The sequence below is a fragment of the Trichomycterus rosablanca genome, chromosome 2 (genome assembly GCF_030014385.1).
Source record: "Trichomycterus rosablanca isolate fTriRos1 chromosome 2, fTriRos1.hap1, whole genome shotgun sequence".
NCBI classification, from domain to species: domain Eukaryota; kingdom Metazoa; phylum Chordata; class Actinopteri; order Siluriformes; family Trichomycteridae; genus Trichomycterus; species Trichomycterus rosablanca.
In genome coordinates, this window is record NC_085989.1 from 54,391,243 (window position 1) to 54,414,658 (window position 23,416).

At 38.0% G+C, this 23,416-nt stretch overlaps 1 pseudogene; it reads left to right on the top strand.

Moving 5' to 3' along the window:
• The first annotated feature begins 14,733 nt into the window (after positions 1–14,733).
• Positions 14,734–18,996, top strand: LOC134302276 (golgin subfamily A member 6-like protein 22; annotated as a pseudogene).
• The last annotated feature ends 4,420 nt before the right edge of the window (positions 18,997–23,416 follow it).

Sequence of the window (23,416 nt, forward strand, 5' to 3'; positions counted from 1 at the left end):
TTGAATTATTTCGAAGTATTTTAATATGATAGAGTGATTCAGATAATTTATGTACTGAAAAGACTGGTTTAAATAAAGTAAAAAAAAAGTCTCTCTCTCTCTCTCTGGTGCATGCTGGGAGGTGTGTGTGAGGGGCGCGTGGAAAGAGCGTGTGTGAGAGCGACTGTTTACCTTTTCGGTTTTTTCCACTTTCACTTTTTCGGTGTATCACTTTATAAGTAATAAATACTTATAATAAGTTTTAAATAAACAAGCGCATTACAAACTTTGATAAACTTTGTCCTGTTTGAGTGTGGTGAAGCCCCGCGGCGGAGTGACATGGCGGAGCTCCGTGGAGATGGGGTTGAGCCGCTCTCACTCCGCCACGGTGTGCGGTGCGTCCCGAGCCCCGAGATCACAGTAAAGCAGGTCGTTATCGCAATGGGGGGAATAATCGGGAACAAAAACATGGTGGCCGCGTCGCGGATGAATAAAGCGGTCGTAGTGTTTGTTAGTCAGCGGAGGCTTGTGGATCAGCTGGTGGAACATGGAATCACGGTAAGTGATGAATTTATTATTGTTTCACCGCTGGTATCTACAACAAGCCGGGTCACAATCTCAAACTGTCCACCTTTTATTGCAAACGAGGTGATCGAGCGTGAACTTACACGCTATGGTAAAATAGTTAGTTGCATAAGAAATGTGTACCTGAACTATGAGGAGACAGACCTTGGGCAGATGGTGTCATTCAGAAGAACTGTGCTCATGGTTCTGGATAAAGAACCCATTCTAGACATCTCATTCAGAGTAAAGCATGAAGGAAGATCCTTCATGCTGTATGCCAGTACTGGAAACATGAAATGTTTTGAGTGTGGAGATCTAGGGCATTTAAAAACCAGATGCCCACACAGAGTTGAAACAAGGGCCACAGAGGCAGGGCTTAGCGCTGCACAGGTGGATAATGGGTCAAAGCCCAAACAAAGCAAGCAGAATGCCTGGCCGGGTGTAAACTGCACTACTGAGCAGAACACTGCTCAAGGTGTAAATCACACAGGGACAGGAGCTGAAACTTCTCCTTCCCCCTCTGTATCTGGAGCTAAAGTTCTGAATAAGCAGGCAGTGGGTTCAACTGGGTCAGAAACTCAGAGCAATTCAGTTGAGTTCCAGAGCTCTTTAGGGAAGGCCTCTATGTCTAGAAGTACTCAAGATATAAGCAATGTTGAAAATGTGGCAGAGGTTGTGAACAATGCTGATGACAATAGAAATGTTATGCATAAACAGGTTGAAAATAACAATGACATCGAAAATGTGACAAATAGTTTTGAAACTGGTAGTAATGATTCTGGAGTGAATACTAATGTTACTGACACTGTGGAAAGTGAGGTGGTGGTCAGGGAAGTCACGAGTGGACCCCCTCTCTCAGCATGACTTTCAAGGTTTAGAATATTTCATAAAACCTGACCAAACTGATACTCAATCTGAGATAATGGAGGATGACGCCGCTTCAGATATCTCAGAGGCTGTATCTCTTATTGGGACAGACCAAAAACTTTATTCGGTAAATGAGTTAAACGAGTTTTTGGATGATACTTTTGGGAAAACAGTAGAAGTTATGGAATTTTTTCCAGATGTCAAAAAATTCATAAAATCTGTTGAAAAAGCAAGACAGAGTGCAACAATGGCTGAACTGAGTCAGCAAAAAAGATATAGACTAAGAAAGTTTGTGACAAAGCTGCGGAAAGAAATGAAAGAAACAAAGGAATCTTGCTAAAATTAGGGGTTTTAAATCGCACAATATGGCTTTTATCTTCACTTTCACTGCCTTCTTCTGTTCTCTTTTTTATCTCTATCTTATCTCCATGGATAAGTTGCGTGTAGGAACTATAAATATTAATGGAGGTAGGGACAGAAATAAACAGGCTATAATAATCAAATTTTACTGCTGGCGTTGCCATTTTAATATCTAAGAAACAAAGTTTAACTAAGACTGAAGTTTTAGAAATTGAACGAGGCCGCATTTTAATGATAAAAACAAAAATCAGAGATACAGCTTTCCTTTTAATAAACGTTTATATGCCTAATTTGGGAGCAGATAGAAAAATTGAAACTGGAAAACAATAATGCTATAGTTGTGATGGGAGGGGATTGGAATTGCACTTGTGATTTTACAAAAGATCGTATTGGAGAAGAACCTCATTTTAATTCATTAAAGCTTTTAAATTAATTAATTAAAGCTCATGGACTCATAGACCCTTGGAGGGAGCAGAACCCTGATGCTAAACAATACACATGGATGAAAATAACAGAAAATAGAGTAAGCGCTGCAAGATTGGATCGCTTTTATATTTGTAAAGAAGATAGGAACAAGTTTTTTAACAATTTTTTTTACCCGAGTGGTTTTTCTGACCATCAGTTAGTAACAGTAGATATAAATATGTCGGAGAAGGTGAAACCAACACCACTTTGGCGTTTTGACACAAAATTATTACAGGATGAACATTTCTATAATAATTTTAAAATCTTCTGGGAAAAATGGAAATCAGACCAAAGCAGTTATGAGAGTCTAGCTACGTGGTGGGAGTTAGGAAAAACCAACATTAGAATTTTCTGTCAACAATATGTGGATCAGAAAAAAGCAATTGAAAAAAATACATTGGCTGACTTGGAGCGAGATATAAAAGCACTAGAGAATTAAATAGTTCAAAGTGATGACACAGAAAAAACAAGGAGCTGGAAGGAAAAAAAGAAAGCACTTGGTTTCTATCTTCATGAACAAGCAAAGCGAGCTCTAATTCGGGTAAAATACCACAGCATTAAAGACATGGATGCTCCAACATCTTACTTTTTTAATCTAAACCGAGGAGGAAGGTCACAGAACCAAATGCTGCACTTAAAACATCCAAATGGACTTTTAACCACAAACATGAATGAAATGAGAAGCATTGCACTGAATTTTTATTCTGAACTCTACTCAGTGGACATTACAGATCCAATCTGCAGAGATGAACTGCTACAGGACTTACCGAGACTGAGCCCATCACAAGCTGAAAAACTGGAGAAAAACATAGATTTTAATGAACTTACCGAGGCTGTACAACAGCTATCTTCAGGACGTGCTGCTGGAATCGATGGACTTGATGCTGAATTTTATAAAGCTTTCTGGGGGATAATAGGAAAAGATTTGCATGCCGTTTTTATCTGGTCTTTTAATAACGGAAGGCTTCCGGTCAGCTGTACAAGAGCAGTTTTATCTCTTTTACCAAAAAAAGGGGATTTGAGTCTTTTAAAAAATTGGAGACCTGTAGCACTTTTATGTACAGATTATAAAATTTTATCAAAAGTTTTATCTAACAGACTTAAAACATACATTGAGGTTTTAATTCATACAGATCAGACATACTGCGTCCCAGGACGATGCATAATGGACAATATTTTCCTTGTTCGGGATATTTTTGATCTGTGCCGAATGAAACCTAAAAGTCTCGGATTATTATCTATTGATCAAGAAAAAGCGTTTGACAGAGTTGATCATACATATCTTTTTAAAACTCTTGAAGCGTTTGGTTTTAATAATCAGTTTTTAGCATGGATAAAACTTTTATATTCCGGTGCTGTGGCGTTACTGAAAATAGGGGGAAGACTTAGTCGTCCTGTAGAGCTGCAGCGTGGCATAAGACAAGGATGTCCACTCTCAGGCCAGCTCTACAGCCTGGCCATTGAACCCCTATTACAAAAATTAAGAGTTGAAATGCAAGGTCTCAGTTTGTGTGGTTCACAAAAAAAGCTTGTTTTGTCAGCCTATGCTAATGATGTCACAGTATTTATAACAAGACAAGATGATGTCCAAGCTCTGACTAACTGTCTTAATAAATATGCAGCAGCAGCATCTGCAAAAGTAAACTGGCACAAATCCGAATCTGCTTTAGTAGGGCCGTGGCAAAATCAAGAGCCACCGGTCTTACCTGAAAACCTACAGTGGGGTAGAAGAGGAATTAAATATTTGGGAGTATTCTTAGGAACAGAAGAATACCAGGACAAAAACTGGGAAGGAGTGGTTGAAAAGGTGGAGGAAAAACTCTCTCGAAGGACCTGGATCCTTCCCCAGCTATCTTATAGGGGAAGAGTGCTCATCACAAACAACCTGGTGGCATCAATGTTGTGGCATAAACTTGTAGCCCTGGAACCGCCAGATTGTCTTATAAGAGAAATTCAGAAGAAACTTGTCAGTTTTTTTTGGAGTGGACAGCACTGGACCCGGGCTCCTGTATTATACCGGTCTCGACAGGAAGGAGGGCAGGGTCTAATCGACCTTCCTAGCCGCATAAAGTCCTTCAGGCTACAAACAGCCCAAAGATTTTTATATACTGAGGGACTTGCATGGAACGTAACAGCATGCCAACTATTACAGCGCGTGGAAAATGCTGGATATGATAAACACCTATTCGTGCAAGAACTGAAAGTTATGAGACTGACCCAAACCTCCAGCTTTTATCAGTTAGTTTTAAAAGCATGGTCATCTGTGCTCAAGAGCACCAGAGCTGTAATACATCCACTCTTTTGTATTAATGAAGAACCGCTGTTTTTTATCCCAATGCTACAGACCGAGATGTTGCAGTCCTACAGTATACGCCACATTTCTCTCAAAGCTGGACTGAACAAGATCGGCAGCCTAAGGGCCGGTGGAACCTGGAAGCCTATAAGCACACTGAGCACCGAAACAAAGATCAGGTCCAGCCGTCTGCTGCAAAGAATGATGAGAGAGGTGATTACATCTCTACCACCAACCTTCAGACAGGCTCTGGAAGCGGAAGAAGAACATTGTGAACCATTTCCCTCTCTTATTATCTCAGCAGCAATAGAAAACCAACCTGAGGAAGGGTCATTAATGTCATTAAACACTCCGGAACTTACAGACTTGGAAAATGCTTCTAAAAAAGCATTATACAGTGTATCACAAAAGTGAGTACACCCCTCACATTTCTGCAGATATTTAAGTATATCTTTTCATGGGACAACACTGACAAAATGACACTTTGACACAATGAAAAGTAGTCTGTGTGCAGCTTATATAACAGTGTAAATTTATTCTTCCCTCAAAATAACTCAATATACAGCCATTAATGTCTAAACCACCGGCAACAAAAGTGAGTACACCCCTTAGTGAAAGTTCCTGAAGTGTCAATATTTTGTGTGGCCACCATTATTTCCCAGAACTGCCTTAACTCTCCTGGGCATGGAGTTTACCAGAGCTTCACAGGTTGCCACTGGAATGCTTTTCCACTCCTCCATGACGACATCACGGAGCTGGCGGATATTCGAGACTTTGCGCTCCTCCACCTTCCGCTTGAGGATGCCCCAAAGATGTTCTATTGGGTTTAGGTCTGGAGACATGCTTGGCCAGTCCATCACCTTTACCCTCAGCCTCTTCAATAAAGCAGTGGTCGTCTTAGAGGTGTGTTTGGGGTCATTATCATGCTGGAACACTGCCCTGCGACCCAGTTTCCGGAGGGAGGGGATCATGCTCTGCTTCAGTATTTCACAGTACATATTGGAGTTCATGTGTCCCTCAATGAAATGTAACTCCCCAACACCTGCTGCACTCATGCAGCCCCAGACCATGGCATTCCCACCACCATGCTTGACTGTAGGCATGACACACTTATCTTTGTACTCCTCACCTGATTGCCGCCACACATGCTTGAGACCATCTGAACCAAACAAATTAATCTTGGTCTCATCAGACCATAGGACATGGTTCCAGTAATCCATGTCCTTTGTTGACATGTCTTCAGCAAACTGTTTGCAGGCTTTCTTGTGTAGAGACTTCAGAAGAGGCTTCCTTCTGGGGTGACGGCCATGCAGACCAATTTGATGTAGTGTGCGGCGTATGGTCTGAGCACTGACAGGCTGACCCCCCACCTTTTCAATCTCTGCAGCAATGCTGACAGCACTCCTGCGCCTATCTTTCAAAGACAGCAGTTGGATGTGACGCTGAGCACGTGCACTCAGCTTCTTTGGACGACCAACGCGAGGTCTGTTCTGAGTGGACCCTGCTCTTTTAAAACGCTGGATGATCTTGGCCACTGTGCTGCAGCTCAGTTTCAGGGTGTTGGCAATCTTCTTGTAGCCTTGGCCATCTTCATGTAGCACAACAATTCGTCTTTTAAGATCCTCAGAGAGTTCTTTGCCATGAGGTGCCATGTTGGACCTTTCAGTGACCAGTATGAGAGAGTGTGAGAGCTGTACTACTAAATTGAACACACCTGCTCCCTATGCACACCTGAGACCTAGTAACACTAACAAATCACATGACATTTTGGAGGGAAAATGACAAGCAGTGCTCAATTTGGACATTTAGGGGTGTAGTCTCTTAGGGGTGTACTCACTTTTGTTGCCGGTGGTTTAGACATTAATGGCTGTATATTGAGTTATTTTGAGGGAAGAATAAATTTACACTGTTATATAAGCTGCACACAGACTACTTTTCATTGTGTCAAAGTGTCATTTTGTCAGTGTTGTCCCATGAAAAGATATACTTAAATATCTGCAGAAATGTGAGGGGTGTACTCACTTTTGTGATACACTGTACATGGTGAGTGTGAAAGTGCTGCACCAGAATTCTCTTACAGGGGTAAAAGAATCTGGCTGGGTGAGTTGGTTGCCACCAGGATCTTCCCCAAAAAGATGCTGGAGGACACTGTATAAACCTCCAATAGAGAAGCGTACTGCTGACCTACAGTGGAGGATTGTACATAAAGCAATAGCTACCAATCGACATGTCGCCCATCTCAACCCTGCTATATCAACGGCATGTCTTTTCTGTGGAAGAGAGGAAACCATTGATCATTTGTTTCTAAGATGTTCTAGACTTAAAACTTTTTTCCAGACAATCACATCCTGGTTGTCAGGCCTTGAGACTCTGCTGACGGACAATCTTTTTATTTTTGGACCAATATATTATAAAAGTAAAAAAGAGAAAATTTGTCTGATCAATTTTATACTGGGTCAAGCAAAGCTAGCCATTTGGCTAACAAGAAAAAATAAACTGAAAGGAACAGGGACTGTGAATGCTGACACAATGTTAAAAACTCTGATCAAAATCAGACTAAGAATTGAGTTCTCGTATTTTAAATTAACAAACAAACTTCAGGACTTCTGCTCAATTTGGGCTCAGAACGAAGTTTTATGCTCCTTTGATGATGATGGTTTAATGTGGTGTTTTTAATAGAATTCTGTCGGAATTATGAGATGTGTGGTTTTTTTAGAATGAATATATGACATACATGATGCTTTTATATTAAAAGGAAAGAAGATTTTTTTAAATCATGGTGATGCACAGAAAAGTGATTATATAATATAATTCTATGTGTATTTTATTTTACTTTTTTTGGTATCTCAAATAAGATAATGTTTTTTATAAATTGTATTATTTCAATGGAATAATAAATGATCTTAAAAGTCAAAGTCTCTCTCTCTCTCTCTCTCTCTCTCTCTCTCTCTCTCTCTCTCTGAGTGCATGCTGGGAGCGAGTGGGCGGAGCGTGTGTTGAGCGTGTGTGAGCTGTGGCGTTTGTGCCAAGTTTTTGCATTCTAATTTTTTCTATCTTCTTTTCTACTGATTGATTGTAAGTAATTGATTTGTTATTATAATATTTAGCTAATAGTGCTACTGAGGAACTTAGTTGTTTGGTATAGGTTACGCTTTGTTTACAGAATCCACCTGCCCTCCGGCCAGGTGCCGGCTTGTGCACAATGGAGGCAGGTGGGGGTGATCTCGGTTTTCTCACCCGGCGTCACGCTGTTAAAGTGGGCTCGGCTGTGAGTGTAGAAGAATGCAGCTTAGCGGTCGGAGAAGTAGTTGGACATAATAGTATTTTATCAGCGTCCAGAATGAATAGCGCAATGGTTATTTTTCTAAACACCGTTGAAAAAGCGAATAAACTAGTTGAGAACGGTATAGTCATAGGAGACTTACATATCAGTGTTTTTCCCCTATCTACACCGGCAAAACGAGTAACCCTATCAAACGTACCACCTTTTATTAAAGATGAGCAGCTGTTAGGGATTTTATCTCGTTATGGTAAAATAATTTCCCCCGTAAAGAAAATCTCGATTGGAAGCAAATCCCCCCTACTGAAACATGTAGTCTCGTTTAGACGCAGTGTATATATAATACCAAATGACAGTAGCATGGAGTTGAACCTGTCCTTTAATTTTCATGTTGATGGGTTTGACTACACAATCTTTGCTTCTACTGACATAATGAAGTGCCTTGGGTGTGGAAAACCTGGGCATCTCATTCGTGCATGCCCACAAAAGAAAGACAGTTCAGATAATGTGCCAGATAACACTGAAAAACAACCCATCTCCAATACTGGAGAAAAAGAAAATACACAGATAGACAGAGGGGAAAATAATATTGTAGAAGAATGCCACCTAACTGATACTGTCGGTGAAGACACAATGACAACTAACCCAGATGAGGCTAAGTCAACTCAAGAACAAATGACAGAACCGAGTGCTGGAGGTTCTGAATTCCCAGATCAAACTAATCAAAAAAAAGACACAGTAGATGCGGTAATAAATACTGATTTTGACAATAAAGCTAAAAATAAGAACGACGAAACAGTGGAAACAGAAGAATCTGTGTTTAAAACACCAGTTAAAAGAAGAGCTAGTAGTAATGAAGTAAAAATTCAGGCCAAAAAAATAGATAGAGACACTGATGAAATGAGCAGCGAAGATGACTACTCAGACTCAAGCACATTAGAGAGTTCCCATAGTAAGAGTCAGAAAAATTATGATGTTGAAGAGATCAAACAGTTTTTGAAACTAACTAAAAATGTGAGAGGTGTAAAAACCGAAGAATATTTCCCAGACTTATCAAAGTTTGTTGAGAAAGCAAAATGGTTCATGAGCAAGGGTGCTTTTGAAAACACAGAAGTTTTTCGTCTTAAGAAAGTATTAACAGCAGCTAAAAGAAAATTGATTAGAAATGACAAAGAAGACAGTGTCTAGAATGATGACTGATGTTGGGTGTATATATACATTTTTATTTATATTCATGGGTGAGATCCATATCGCTTCCTTAAACCTCAATGGTGCAAGGGACAGAATAAAGAGGGCAGAACTCTTCGAGCTATTAAAATTAAAACGCTCAGATATAGTTTTCTTACAAGAAACACATAGCGATTCAAAAAACGCTGCTGATTGGACCATTGAGTGGGATGGTCTATCTCTAATGAGTCATAACACCTCAGTTAGTGGAGGTGTTGCAATATTATTTGCCAAACATTTCATTCCAGTGTCCTATGAAGTTGAGGAAGTTCTAAAAGGGCGAATACTTAAAGTCAAAGCCCTTTTTGAAAATTACGTGTTCATTTTAATCTGTGTATATTCACCAACAAACGCGTTAGAAAGATTAAGGTTTCTAGACACACTGTCTAAAAATTTACATTGTAATAGTGAAGAAATATTACTATTGGGAGGAGATTTTAACTGCACAGAACACAACATAGACAGAAATCACATTGAACCCCATATGTTATCTCGAAAAAGACTCATTCAGTGTATCAAAACTCACAATCTAAGTGATGTTTGGAGAAACTTAAATGGCGAACAAAGACAATACACTTGGGCTCATGCTCATGAAAAATTATTCTCTTTAGCAAGACTTGATAGATTCTATAGTTTCAAACATCAACTTAACATCTTTCTAAAATGTTCCATTACTCCTGTGTGTTTTTCAGATCATAGTTTAGTACAGTGTGTAATTTATTTGAATTCTGTAAAACCAAAAAGTGCATATTGGCACTTCAATACAAATTTAACACAGGATAAACAATTTAAAATCTTTTTTACTTTTTTCTGGAATAATTTCAGAACTTTAAAAACATCTTTCAATTCAATACAACAGTGGTGGGAAATAGGAAAAGTTCAAATACAACAATTATGCAAGCAGTACACACAAAACACAACAAGAGAAAGAATTGGAGTAATAGAAACCCTGGAAAAAGAAATAGTAAACATGGAAAATCTAGCTTATAACACTAAGAATAATGAACACACAGAAAAACTAATATTAAAAAAAGGAGTTTTAGCAGAACTTCTGGGAACCAAAGTGCAAGGCGCACTAGTCCGGTCTCGTTTCCAACATATAAATGGGGCTTTGACTTTAAGTATTCGCCCTTTTAGAACTTCCTCAACTTCATAGGACACTGGAATGAAATGTTTGGCAAATAATATTGCAACACCTCCACTAACTGAGGTGTTATGACTCATTAGAGATAGACCATCCCACTCAATGGTCCAATCAGCAGCGTTTTTTGAATCGCTATGTGTTTCTTGTAAGAAAACTATATCTGAGCGTTTTAATTTTAATAGCTCGAAGAGTTCTGCCCTCTTTATTCTGTCCCTTGCACCATTGAGGTTTAAGGAAGCGATATGGATCTCACCCATGAATATAAATAAAAATGTATATATACACCCAACATCAGTCATCATTCTAGACACTGTCTTCTTTGTCATTTCTAATCAATTTTCTTTTAGCTGCTGTTAATACTTTCTTAAGACGAAAAACTTCTGTGTTTTCAAAAGCACCCTTGCTCATGAACCATTTTGCTTTCTCAACAAACTTTGATAAGTCTGGGAAATATTCTTCGGTTTTTACACCTCTCACATTTTTAGTTAGTTTCAAAAACTGTTTGATCTCTTCAACATCATAATTTTTCTGACTCTTACTATGGGAACTCTCTAATGTGCTTGAGTCTGAGTAGTCATCTTCGCTGCTCATTTCATCAGTGTCTCTATCTATTTTTTTGGCCTGAATTTTTACTTCATTACTACTAGCTCTTCTTTTAACTGGTGTTTTAAACACAGATTCTTCTGTTTCCACTGTTTCGTCGTTCTTATTTTTAGCTTTATTGTCAAAATCAGTATTTATTACCGCATCTACTGTGTCTTTTTTTTGATTAGTTTGATCTGGGAATTCAGAACCTCCAGCACTCGGTTCTGTCATTTGTTCTTGAGTTGACTTAGCCTCATCTGGGTTAGTTGTCATTGTGTCTTCACCGACAGTATCAGTTAGGTGGCATTCTTCTACAATATTATTTTCCCCTCTGTCTATCTGTGTATTTTCTTTTTCTCCAGTATTGGAGATGGGTTGTTTTTCAGTGTTATCTGGCACATTATCTGAACTGTCTTTCTTTTGTGGGCATGCACGAATGAGATGCCCAGGTTTTCCACACCCAAGGCACTTCATTATGTCAGTAGAAGCAAAGATTGTGTAGTCAAACCCATCAACATGAAAATTAAAGGACAGGTTCAACTCCATGCTACTGTCATTTGGTATTATATATACACTGCGTCTAAACGAGACTACATGTTTCAGTAGGGGGGATTTGCTTCCAATCGAGATTTTCTTTACGGGGGAAATTATTTTACCATAACGAGATAAAATCCCTAACAGCTGCTCATCTTTAATAAAAGGTGGTACGTTTGATAGGGTTACTCGTTTTGCCGGTGTAGATAGGGGAAAAACACTGATATGTAAGTCTCCTATGACTATACCGTTCTCAACTAGTTTATTCGCTTTTTCAACGGTGTTTAGAAAAATAACCATTGCGCTATTCATTCTGGACGCTGATAAAATACTATTATGTCCAACTACTTCTCCGACCGCTAAGCTGCATTCTTCTACACTCACAGCCGAGCCCACTTTAACAGCGTGACGCCGGGTGAGAAAACCGAGATCACCCCCACCTGCCTCCATTGTGCACAAGCCGGCACCTGGCCGGAGGGCAGGTGGATTCTGTAAACAAAGCGTAACCTATACCAAACAACTAAGTTCCTCAGTAGCACTATTAGCTAAATATTATAATAACAAATCAATTACTTACAATCAATCAGTAGAAAAGAAGATAGAAAAAATTAGAATGCAAAAACTTGGCACAAACGCCACAGCTCACACACGCTCAACACACGCTCCGCCCACTCGCTCCCAGCATGCACTCAGAGAGAGAGAGAGAGAGAGAGAGAGAGAGAGAGAGAGAGAGAGAGACTTTGACTTTTAAGATCATTTATTATTCCATTGAAATAATACAATTTATAAAAAACATTATCTTATTTGAGATACCAAAAAAAGTAAAATAAAATACACATAGAATTATATTATATAATCACTTTTCTGTGCATCACCATGATTTAAAAAAATCTTCTTTCCTTTTAATATAAAAGCATCATGTATGTCATATATTCATTCTAAAAAAACCACACATCTCATAATTCCGACAGAATTCTATTAAAAACACCACATTAAACCATCATCATCAAAGGAGCATAAAACTTCGTTCTGAGCCCAAATTGAGCAGAAGTCCTGAAGTTTGTTTGTTAATTTAAAATACGAGAACTCAATTCTTAGTCTGATTTTGATCAGAGTTTTTAACATTGTGTCAGCATTCACAGTCCCTGTTCCTTTCAGTTTATTTTTTCTTGTTAGCCAAATGGCTAGCTTTGCTTGACCCAGTATAAAATTGATCAGACAAATTTTCTCTTTTTTACTTTTATAATATATTGGTCCAAAAATAAAAAGATTGTCCGTCAGCAGAGTCTCAAGGCCTGACAACCAGGATGTGATTGTCTGGAAAAAAGTTTTAAGTCTAGAACATCTTAGAAACAAATGATCAATGGTTTCCTCTCTTCCACAGAAAAGACATGCCGTTGATATAGCAGGGTTGAGATGGGCGACATGTCGATTGGTAGCTATTGCTTTATGTACAATCCTCCACTGTAGGTCAGCAGTACGCTTCTCTATTGGAGGTTTATACAGTGTCCTCCAGCATCTTTTTGGGGAAGATCCTGGTGGCAACCAACTCACCCAGCCAGATTCTTTTACCCCTGTAAGAGAATTCTGGTGCAGCACTTTCACACTCACCATGTACAGTGTATCACAAAAGTGAGTACACCCCTCACATTTCTGCAGATATTTAAGTATATCTTTTCATGGGACAACACTGACAAAATGACACTTTGACACAATGAAAAGTAGTCTGTGTGCAGCTTATATAACAGTGTAAATTTATTCTTCCCTCAAAATAACTCAATATACAGCCATTAATGTCTAAACCACCGGCAACAAAAGTGAGTACACCCCTTAGTGAAAGTTCCTGAAGTGTCAATATTTTGTGTGGCCACCATTATTTCCCAGAACTGCCTTAACTCTCCTGGGCATGGAGTTTACCAGAGCTTCACAGGTTGCCACTGGAATGCTTTTCCACTCCTCCATGACGACATCACGGAGCTGGCGGATATTCGAGACTTTGCGCTCCTCCACCTTCCGCTTGAGGATGCCCCAAAGATGTTCTATTGGGTTTAGGTCTGGAGACATGCTTGGCCAGTCCATCACCTTTACCCTCAGCCTCTTCAATAAAGCAGTGGTCGTCTTAGAGGTGTGTTTGGGGTCATTATCATGCAAATGGACGCACCATCAAAAAATTTTTTCAGTTTAGAAAAAAAGAATGGACAAAAAAGATTTATTCATTCGTTGCGAGCAGAATCTGGAAATATGTTATCAGACCCCACTGAAATTCGAAGTAGAGCAGTACGTTTTTATAAGGATCTATACAGGAGTGATATTAACGATGAACGATTTATTCACAATGTCTTTTTAAATAACCTACCTCAGGTATCAAGAGAATCCTTGGCAGAACTGGATGCTGATTTAACAATGGAAGAGTTGGAAAGAGCCCTTAAAAACACGGAAAGTGGAAAAGCACCAGGGCTAGACGGAATTCCAGTAGAATTTTACAAGACTTTTTGGTCAGAGGTAGGAGATGATCTTTTAACAGTACTTAATGATAGTTTAAAAACAGGAAGTCTACCGGTGAGTTGTCGTAGAGCAGTACTGACTCTACTCCCCAAAAAAGGAGATTTAACCGACATTAAAAACTGGAGACCCGTATCACTCCTGTGTAGTGACTACAAATTATTGTCTAAAGTACTAGCTAATAGACTGCGCCAAATAATAAATGAAATTATTCACCCAGACCAGACTTATTGTGTTCCTAGAAGATCCATATTTGACAATATTTCTCTAGTCAGGGATATTGCAGAAATGTCAGAACGCCTAGGGTTAAAGGTGGGTATGATCTCACTTGATCAAGAGAAGGCTTTTGACAGGGTAGAACACAAATATCTATGGGATGTACTAACAGCTTTTGGTTTTACCGAGGGGTTTATTCATAAAATCAGGACCTTATATAACAACATAGAGAGTACTTTAAAGATTAATGGGGACTTAAGTGCTCCTTTTAAAATACAAAGAGGAGTAAGACAAGGATGCTCTCTCTCTGGAATGTTGTATTCAATTGCCATAGAACCTCTCCTACAAAAGTTGAGATCTACGCTAAAAGGATTGATAATATCTGATTGTGCTACTAATCCCAGATTATCAGCATATGCTGATGATGTAGTCATTTTTGTTAATGATGAGAGAGATATACAAGAAACAGTAGAATTACTAAGAAATTTTGAAACCATTTCATCAGCAAGAGTAAACTGGTCCAAAAGCGATGCCTTCCTGTTTGGTCAGTGGCCAGAGGGAGAGCCAAAGCTCCCAGATGGACTAAAATGGAAGAGAGATGGACTTAAATACCTTGGAGTTTATCTTGGAAATGAAACAAACACCCGAAAAAACTGGGAAGGAACACTTCAAGGAGTAAAAAACCGACTTGAACAATGGAAATGGCTGCTACCTAAAATGTCATACAGAGGACGAACACTCATCATTAACAATCTGGTGGCATCGTCCCTCTGGCACCGACTAGCCTGTGTAAACCCACCCCCAGATCTTCTAAGTAAGATACAAGCTATGTTGGTCAACTTTTTCTGGGACAATTTACATTGGACTACACAGTCAATCCTTTTCCTACACAAAGAAGAAGGTGGACAAGGCCTGATACACTTGCAGAGCAGGGTTGCCACCTTCAGAGTACAATTTGTACAGAGACTTTTAAATGGGCCCAGAGACGTTGCATGGAGAACCATAAGCTGCAAAATTCTGAAAAGCTTAGGAGGAGTTGGACTAGATAAAGGCCTCTTCCTAATGGCACCACGTGAAGTGGACTTCTCTAAGCTACCAACCTTTTATCAAAGTCTTTTTAAAATCTGGGGATTTTTTAACACACAAAGAGAAAGACTAACAAGTTCTCTATACTGGCTTTTGCAGGAGCCGTTAGTCTGCGGGGCACACTTGGACATTACAGCTTGCGGTTTTCCTGCGCTCAAGAAAATCCTTATTAACTCAAAGACTGTGACATTGAAAAACATCTGTGACTTGGCTGGACCAGATTTCAACAATGTGGATAAAACAGCAAAGGCACTAGGAATTAAATCTAACTGAATGACTGGAAAAATTCTACAGAAATGGCGAGCTGTTCTCACAGAAGAAGAAACAAAGATGATTAAACAACATTATATAGGTGAACTCAATCCTAATGAAAAAGATGAGTTTCCTAAAATCGTACTATCTCCGGAATTTGGAGAAGCTACAGGCTGTTTTCTAAATTCCAAGGACATAACACCCATGCACTTAGATTGTGTTGGTGGGAAACAATTATATCGAGTGTGTGTAAAAATCTTAAATAAAAGAACTCTAAACAACAAGGTGGACACACCGTGGAGAACTGTCCTAAAACTCACAGAAGACAAAAGACCAGAATGGAGATCACTCTACAAACCACCTGTGGCTAAAAAAACAGGGGATTTGCAATGGAGAATTCTGCATGGAGCTGTAGCCGTGAACGCCTTTGTCTCAGTGTTAAATCCAGAAGTTAGTCAAGATTGTCCTTTCTGTGGCCAAAGGGAAACAATCTTTCACGCTTTTGCATACTGCGAAAGACTGAAACCACTGTTTCTGATTTTACAACGCCTGTTCAAGTGTTTTAATGAAGATTTTACACTGGAGATTTTTATTATTGGTTTTAAATATCTTCAGCGTAGACAAAATGTTTGTAAACTACTGAACTTCATTTTAGGTATAGCGAAAATGAGTATTTATAGTAGTAGAAAAAACAAGATTGACGAACAAAATGGACATGAAGTAGTGGGTGTATTCTATGTATTGGTCAAATCAAGGATTCTAATAGAATATCGTTTTTATAAACTGATGCATGACTTTGAAAAATTTGAAGACATATGGTGTTGTGGGGATGCATTGTGTATTTTGAGTGAGAATGAATTGTACTTTACTTTATAATGTAGGTATTGCATTGGTATCCTGTGTGAAGATTGTTTTTAAAAAGTAATTTATAAAAATTGCAATTTGTAATAAAATGTAATTTTAAAAATCAAATCAAATCTCTCTCTCTCTCTCTCTCTCTCTCTCTCTCTCTCTCTCTCTCTCTCTCTCTCTCTCTCTCTCTCTCTCTCTCTCTCTCTCTCTCTCTCTCTCTCTCTCTCTCTCTCTCTCTCTCTCTCTCTCTCTCTCTCTCTCTCTCTCTCTCTCTCTCTCTCTCTCTCTCTCTCTCTCTGTGTGTGGTCTTCATTTCTTCTCCTTTTATAACCTCACCAGCACAGGTAGTTAGGAATTCTCTCGGCTCCACCTAGGGACAGGGAGGCAAAAGGAAGAACACACACAGACACTACACAGCAGCTGTAACAGTGATCTAGGGGTAAATAAGGGCGTAACATAGAGAGTGTGAAACATACTGGAGGTTAATGACACAAATACACTTTTGGTGTGATCTATAAAAACAAAAAGAAGGTGGATTGTGCAGCATAAAGAGGAGATCGAGCAATAATGGAGACAAATACCACTCGCAAAACAACAATAATTAGTTTCCTGAGTTCTCAAAGTATTAGAAGGTCTAAGTAATAGCAAAGATGATGGAACACAGAAGTAAAATTGAGAATCTCTAATGTGTTTACTCTCTTAAATCTTTATGTAAATGATAAAAGTAGAAAGAAAAGGGTTTTTTGCTGCTGAGTTTGAGAACTTGCTGAATTTGAGAACTTGGCAAAAAGAACTTGATGTTTCCAAAAAATAAGTTGAACCATTGACTCATCTGACCACAGCACGTTCCCACTGTTTTTTGGCCAATCTGAGATAAACTTTCACTTTTTAAAAGTAAACTAATACTATATCTAAATTCAAATGTTGAACTCATTTCATTTTTAAGTTTATATTTTAAAAGTTTATGGACTTTTCTCTTTTTGTACAGATCCATCTAGTCCTGATGTTCTCAGAATCGTGCTGCTGGGGATGACTGGAGTTGGGAAAAGTGCAACAGGAAACACCATCTTAGGAAATGAAATATTTATTGAAGACAGTTCATTTGAATCAGTTACCACTTTTTGTCAGAAAGAGACGTGTGAGTTTAATGGGAGGCTGATTACTGTGATTGATACTCCAGGACTGTTTGATAGAAAGGTTTCTAATATAGAGATCACTAAAGTGATCGCCAAGTGCATCTCCATGGCTGCACCAGGTCCTCATGTGTTCCTGCTGGTACTGAAAATAGGACGCTTTACTCAAGAAGAACAGGATGCAGTGAATTTAATCAAAGAAACATTTGGTGAGAAATCTAGAATGTACACTATGGTGCTCTTCACTGGTGGTGATGGACTAAAAAAACATACAATTCAACAGCATATAGAGAAAGCTAGTTCAGACATTAAAAAACTTTTGTTTGAGTTTGGTAACAGGTATCATGTCTTTAACAACAATAACAGAAGCAGCAACACACAGGTTTGTGCTCTCGTTGACAAAATTGACTCCATGGTGAGAGTGAATGAAGGAAGCTGCTACACCAATAAGATGTTTCAGCAGGTGGAGAAAGCAATAAAGGAAAATCAGGAGAGAATCCTAAAGGAGAAAGAGGAACAGATAGAGCGAGAGAAAGAAGAACTAAAAGAAGCTGAAAGTAGAAGAAAAGAGTTAGAGTTTAAAGTGAGAGAGGAACAAATAAAAACAGAGCTGGCAGAAAGAGAACAAATAATGCGAGAAGATTTCAGGAAAAGAAAAGAAGAAGACGACTTAAAGATGAATGAGTGGACAGAAGAAATAAACCGAGAAAGAGAGGAGAACAGAAAACAGTGGGAGAAGCAAAGAGAAGAAGATCAGAAACTGAGAGATCAGAAGGAGGAAGAAGAAAGAAAGAGGATAGAACAAGAATGGAAAGAGAAACAGAGAGAATAGAAAGAGAAGTTTGAGATGGGAAAAAAAGAGCTGAAAAGAAATGAAGAAGAAGCTTTAAAGAAATTACAGCAAGAGAATGAACAGAGAACAGCAGAGGAAGAGAAGAAAAGAAAGCATTTAGAAGAGAAAATAAAACATGCAGAGGAAAGTAAAAAGAAGGAACTACTGGAACTTCAGTTATCTCGACTACAAGAGTCAGAAAGAAGGTTGGAGGAGGAGAAAAGACGAGATGAACAGCAGAGGTACTGGAAAAAGAGCATTCAAAGAATGGAGGAACGGTGGGATTTAGAGCAGTGTGTAAAGCAAAGGCAGTATGAAAGGGAAAAGCAGAAAGAAGAAGAGGAAAGAGAATTAAAAGAAAATGAGAGAAAAGAGAAAGAAGAAGAAGAAAAGAAAAGAATAGAGAAAGAGGCAAATGAAAAGATACAAAAGATGAAGGAACAGCTGGAAGCAGAAAGACTGAAAGATGAACATGCCAGAAAAGAAAAGGATGAAAAGCACAGACAGGAAATGGAAAATAAACTTCAAGACAAGCAAGAAGATTTCAGAAATAAGATAGAAAATGAAGAGAGGATTCGCAGTGAGGTTGAGCAGAGAAATTTGGCCCTCATTAAAGAGGAATACATCAAAGAGCTGGAGAATCTAAAGAGACAAACCGAACAAGAAACAAGAAAACAAGCAGAGGAAGAATTTAATGCTAAACTGGATGAGAAAGTTAAAGAAGCAAAAGATTCAGGTTTTGAAGAGGGCTGTGCAAAAGTACAAAAAGAACATGGCCAGGCAGAGGTGTAGATTCATTTGTCAGTTGGGTTTGTAGGCCATATACAGAGAATAATGTCAAGAAACATAAGTGAAAACATTGCATGATTGCATTTTTATTATTTTTTAAACAGTAGTTTGATAAAATGCCTGAGCTAGATTCAAAATATTTTTGTAGGTTTTGTTGTGATAAAATTTGTTCAGTCTCTTGGAACCTTTCTTTTTACCTACATAATAATAAAACTAGGCATTCAGGTGGCACAGTGGTCCATTAATGCTAGCTCTGGGTTTGAATCTTAGCACTGCTACTGGCCTGCTAGGCATCTACACAGACATAATTGGCTATGCTTTGGGTTTAGAGATGGTTCCCCGGGGGCCCATGTTCAGGGTGTTTGTGCCTTGCACCAGATGTTTGTGGGTGAACCAAACCCACCATGACCCTGACCAGAATAAAGCAGTTGACGAAAATAAAATGAAAATTTTAATGAACAAAAAGTTGATGGTGTGGATATTTAAAGGCTGATATTTTTTTTAGGATTTGAGAGAAACAGAAGAGGCTCATTAACACCTTCTGTTTAGGTTAAAGCTAAATGCTAAACTTAAATGCTCAGTATAAGAATCTTTTGATGTTAGCTTTGGTGGTAACATGCAGCACCTGGAAGATTCTTTTAAAAGTAGTTCTTGCAAATGTTTCTTTTCTTTACCTTTTTTGCTTTAGGCTGCATATTTTATGTGGTGTTAAATGTATTGTTTAATTTGTATTTTTTGGATCTTTAGTTGCAGTATTGTTCTGCTTCTGTTAAGCATCTTGTTTAGGGAATTTAACCTCGCAGGTATGGGAATAAACCTGGTAATGCAGATATAATAAATACTGACTTTTATCTTAAAAAAACAGTTTTTAAGATTTTCTATCTTTTATATTTGAAATTATTAAAGAATGATGATTTATTACTGTAGCATTTTTATTTTACATTTTATACTGTATGTAACAGCAGTTCATCTACATTTAACAGAACTAACTGGAGTATTTAGACAAGTATTCTAGCTGGCTTGTAGTTTCTTTTTTGAATAGATATTTAAAAATGACAAATATGAGCATGTTATAGAATTATTTTTAAATGTATAAATGAATCACTATGAATTTATGAACTATTACAACATCATCCAACATCTATAATTCAGGTTAAATAATGAATGTGGATCTTAATAATACAAGAAAGTTTGGAATGTCTGTAAAACATTTAGCATAAAAATAAACAGATGAATTAAATTCAAATATAGCATTTTCTTATTCTATTAGCTGTAACAGACACAACGTTATACAACCACTTTATTAAAGTAAACCTATCGTGTGTGTACATTCTTCGACCATTTGATGAGCCACACCTGCCATATGGACACACTTTGTGGGTATATAATTACTGGAGGTAGACCATCTCTGTCCACTGTCTATCTATTAATGAAAAGCATCTCCTGAAAGATCCTCCACTGTCCAGACATTATTTATGAGCTGGATTATTTTGAACATGTATTACCAGTAGCAAACCGTGACTCTTAAACCTCGACCCTCAGACTTTCTCCCTTTCCCTTGTCTGCAGAAGTTAACCCCATCACTTTCCTGCTTTATTATGACCCCTACTCTCTTTAAAAAAAATAGGGCATAGCATACAATGTTTAGAGTGCAGTAGGTGTTTATTTACATTTTATTGGATATTCACAGTATTTGATTGATTTAACTTAACCTACAGTACAATTCTAAAATTTGTTTCCTTACATACGACAATATGTGTTTAATATTGCTTGTTTTTGCATTTTTCTTTGTATAATGTAAGGTATCTAAGATTATCATCACTTTTCAGTATCACAGTGAGTAACAGTTAATGTGGCTTAACAGGTTTTTCTGGAGGTAAAGCCACTTACAAACATCCAGACAACCAAAAATGACAAATTAAAACATTCGTATTGCCAAAGTTAGAGAGAAATAATAAAAATAACAATAAGAAAGAACAAATATATACAAAACAGTTACATGTGCAAAAAATATAAAAGAATAAATTATTAATATATAAAGACACACACACACAGAGAGAGAGAGCGACACACACACAAAGAGAGAGACACGCACACACACACACAAAGAGAGAGAGAGACGCACACACACACACACACAAACTGATCGTTATTACTACCTCAATAATGTAAATATTATAATTTTTATTGTTATTATTTTGCACTGTTTTTATTAATATTTTATTCTATTTTATATTTTTGCACATGTAACTGTTTTGTATATATTTGTTCTTTCTAATTGTTATTTTTATTATTTCTCTCTAACTTTGACAATACGAATGTCTTTATTTGTCATGCCAATAAAGCTTCTTTTGAGCTGAAAGAGCCATAACCGAGCTACAGAGAGAACATGCAGAAAAGAAGCAGTGCTCTTAGTATAATGACAAATAATTGAGAAATAAACTATAAACTCATTTAATTATGTTAAATCTGATTCGTTCATGGCGCGAACTGAGCTTTTCGAGCCTAACTTACATCAAGAACAAGTACAGGGAGCGACTGAGGGTTCTGGACCAGGAGCTCCGTGTCTGCCTCTCATCCATCCCTGCCAGAATAGGGCGATTGTGTGCATCATCCCAGGCTCAGGTTTCCCATGAAAATTAAGTCCCGTTTACCCCTCTCTCCCTCTAAATGACACCTTATGGTGTGTGTGTGCGTGTGTGTTAGCAGTCCGAGGGATGCAGACTGTAAGTTTTTTAATACATTTTAGACTGGGGTGACTTGACATTTTGCGTACTTTTAAAGGGTGCCGTGACTGAAAAAAGGTTGAGAAACACTGATCTAGTGCACTATGTAGGGAACATAAATCTATTATCTTTCACACTATCTAGTGCACTAGTACACATTAATTTGTTTGTGACACAAACAGTTAGTTTAGTAGCTTAGTAGTTTAGTAGTGGGGGGGCTTGGTTGGGGGGTCCGGGTCTGGGGGTACCTCCCTGAAATGAGTTTTTGCAACTTGGGATGTCTGCCTTTTATTCTGCATGGCTTTTATCAACGTATTAGTTCATTTTAGTTGAAGAGCCACTACAAACATCTACTGTGTTTTTAATAAAAGCCGGGAAACGCTGCACGAGCTCACTGTAGGTGTAACGGTTATAACGGTTATAACGGTCACAGCTACACCTCAGCAAACCACATATTTATAAATGAAAAACTATTTACAATTAATTATAATGTGACATCCTGTAAATGAGCAAAATAAAGGTTTAGTAAAGTTCACATCACAGATATCTCACAATTAATATTTGCTTTGCCAGATTAATGGAAATGTGTAAATATTAACAACCCCAAATCAGAAAAAGTTGGGACAGTATGGAAAATAAAAACACAGAGTTTCTTACATTGACTTTTATTTGATGTCAGACAGGATGAACCTGAGATATTTAATCGTTTATCTGCTCAACTTCATTTCATTTATTAATAAACATCCATTCCTGCATTTCAGGCCTGCAACACATTCCAAAAAAAGTTGGGACAGGGGCAATTTAGGCCTAATGAGGTAAAAATCTAAATGATGCGATTTTAAACAGGTGATGTGAACAGGTGATTGTAATCATGGTTTGGTACAAAAGCAGCATCCAGGAAAGGCTGAGAGTCTCTGATGAGTAAAGATAATCAGAGGATCCAGTTTGTCCACAAATGTGTGAGAAAATGATAGAAATGTTTAAAAACAATGAACCTCAAAGAATGATTGGAAGGGATTTGCATATTTCTCCCTCTACAGTGCAGAATATCATTAAACCATTTAAGGAATCGGGAGAAACAAGCTTAATCTAAACGCTCGTGATCTTCCATCCCTCAGACGGCATCAAGAACCTCCACTCAACAATAGATGATATAAGCATATGGGTGAGCGATTAGTTTAATAAACCTTTATCAACCTGATCTGTCCCCAATTGAGAATGTGTGGAGAATTTTGAAACAATGACGAGCCCGTACTGCTGCACATCTTAAGGCGTGTTTGCAGGAAGAACGAGACAAAATAAAAGCTGAAACACTAAATCACTTGGTCTTCTCAGTGCTGAAACCTCTTTTAAGTGGTGAAAAGGAACGGCAACATTACAAAGTGGTAAATGCTTTACTGTCTCAACTTTTCTGTAATGTGTTGCAGATCTGAAATGCAGGAATGGATGTTTATTAATAAATTAAATTAAGTTGAGCAGATAAAACATGAAATATCTCAGGTTCATCCTGTCTGACATCAAATAAAAGACAAAGTTAATGTAAGAAACTCTGTGTTTTAACACTGCTCACAAAAATTAGGGGATATTTCAAAATTAATATGAAGCGATTAATAAAAAGAAGCATTTGATTTTTTCTTATTAAACAAGAACATCAGAAAAGCAAACGACAAGTCAAATAAAGTTGTCGATTATGCAAATGAGATGCAAACTCAATTATCGTGATTGAGTAG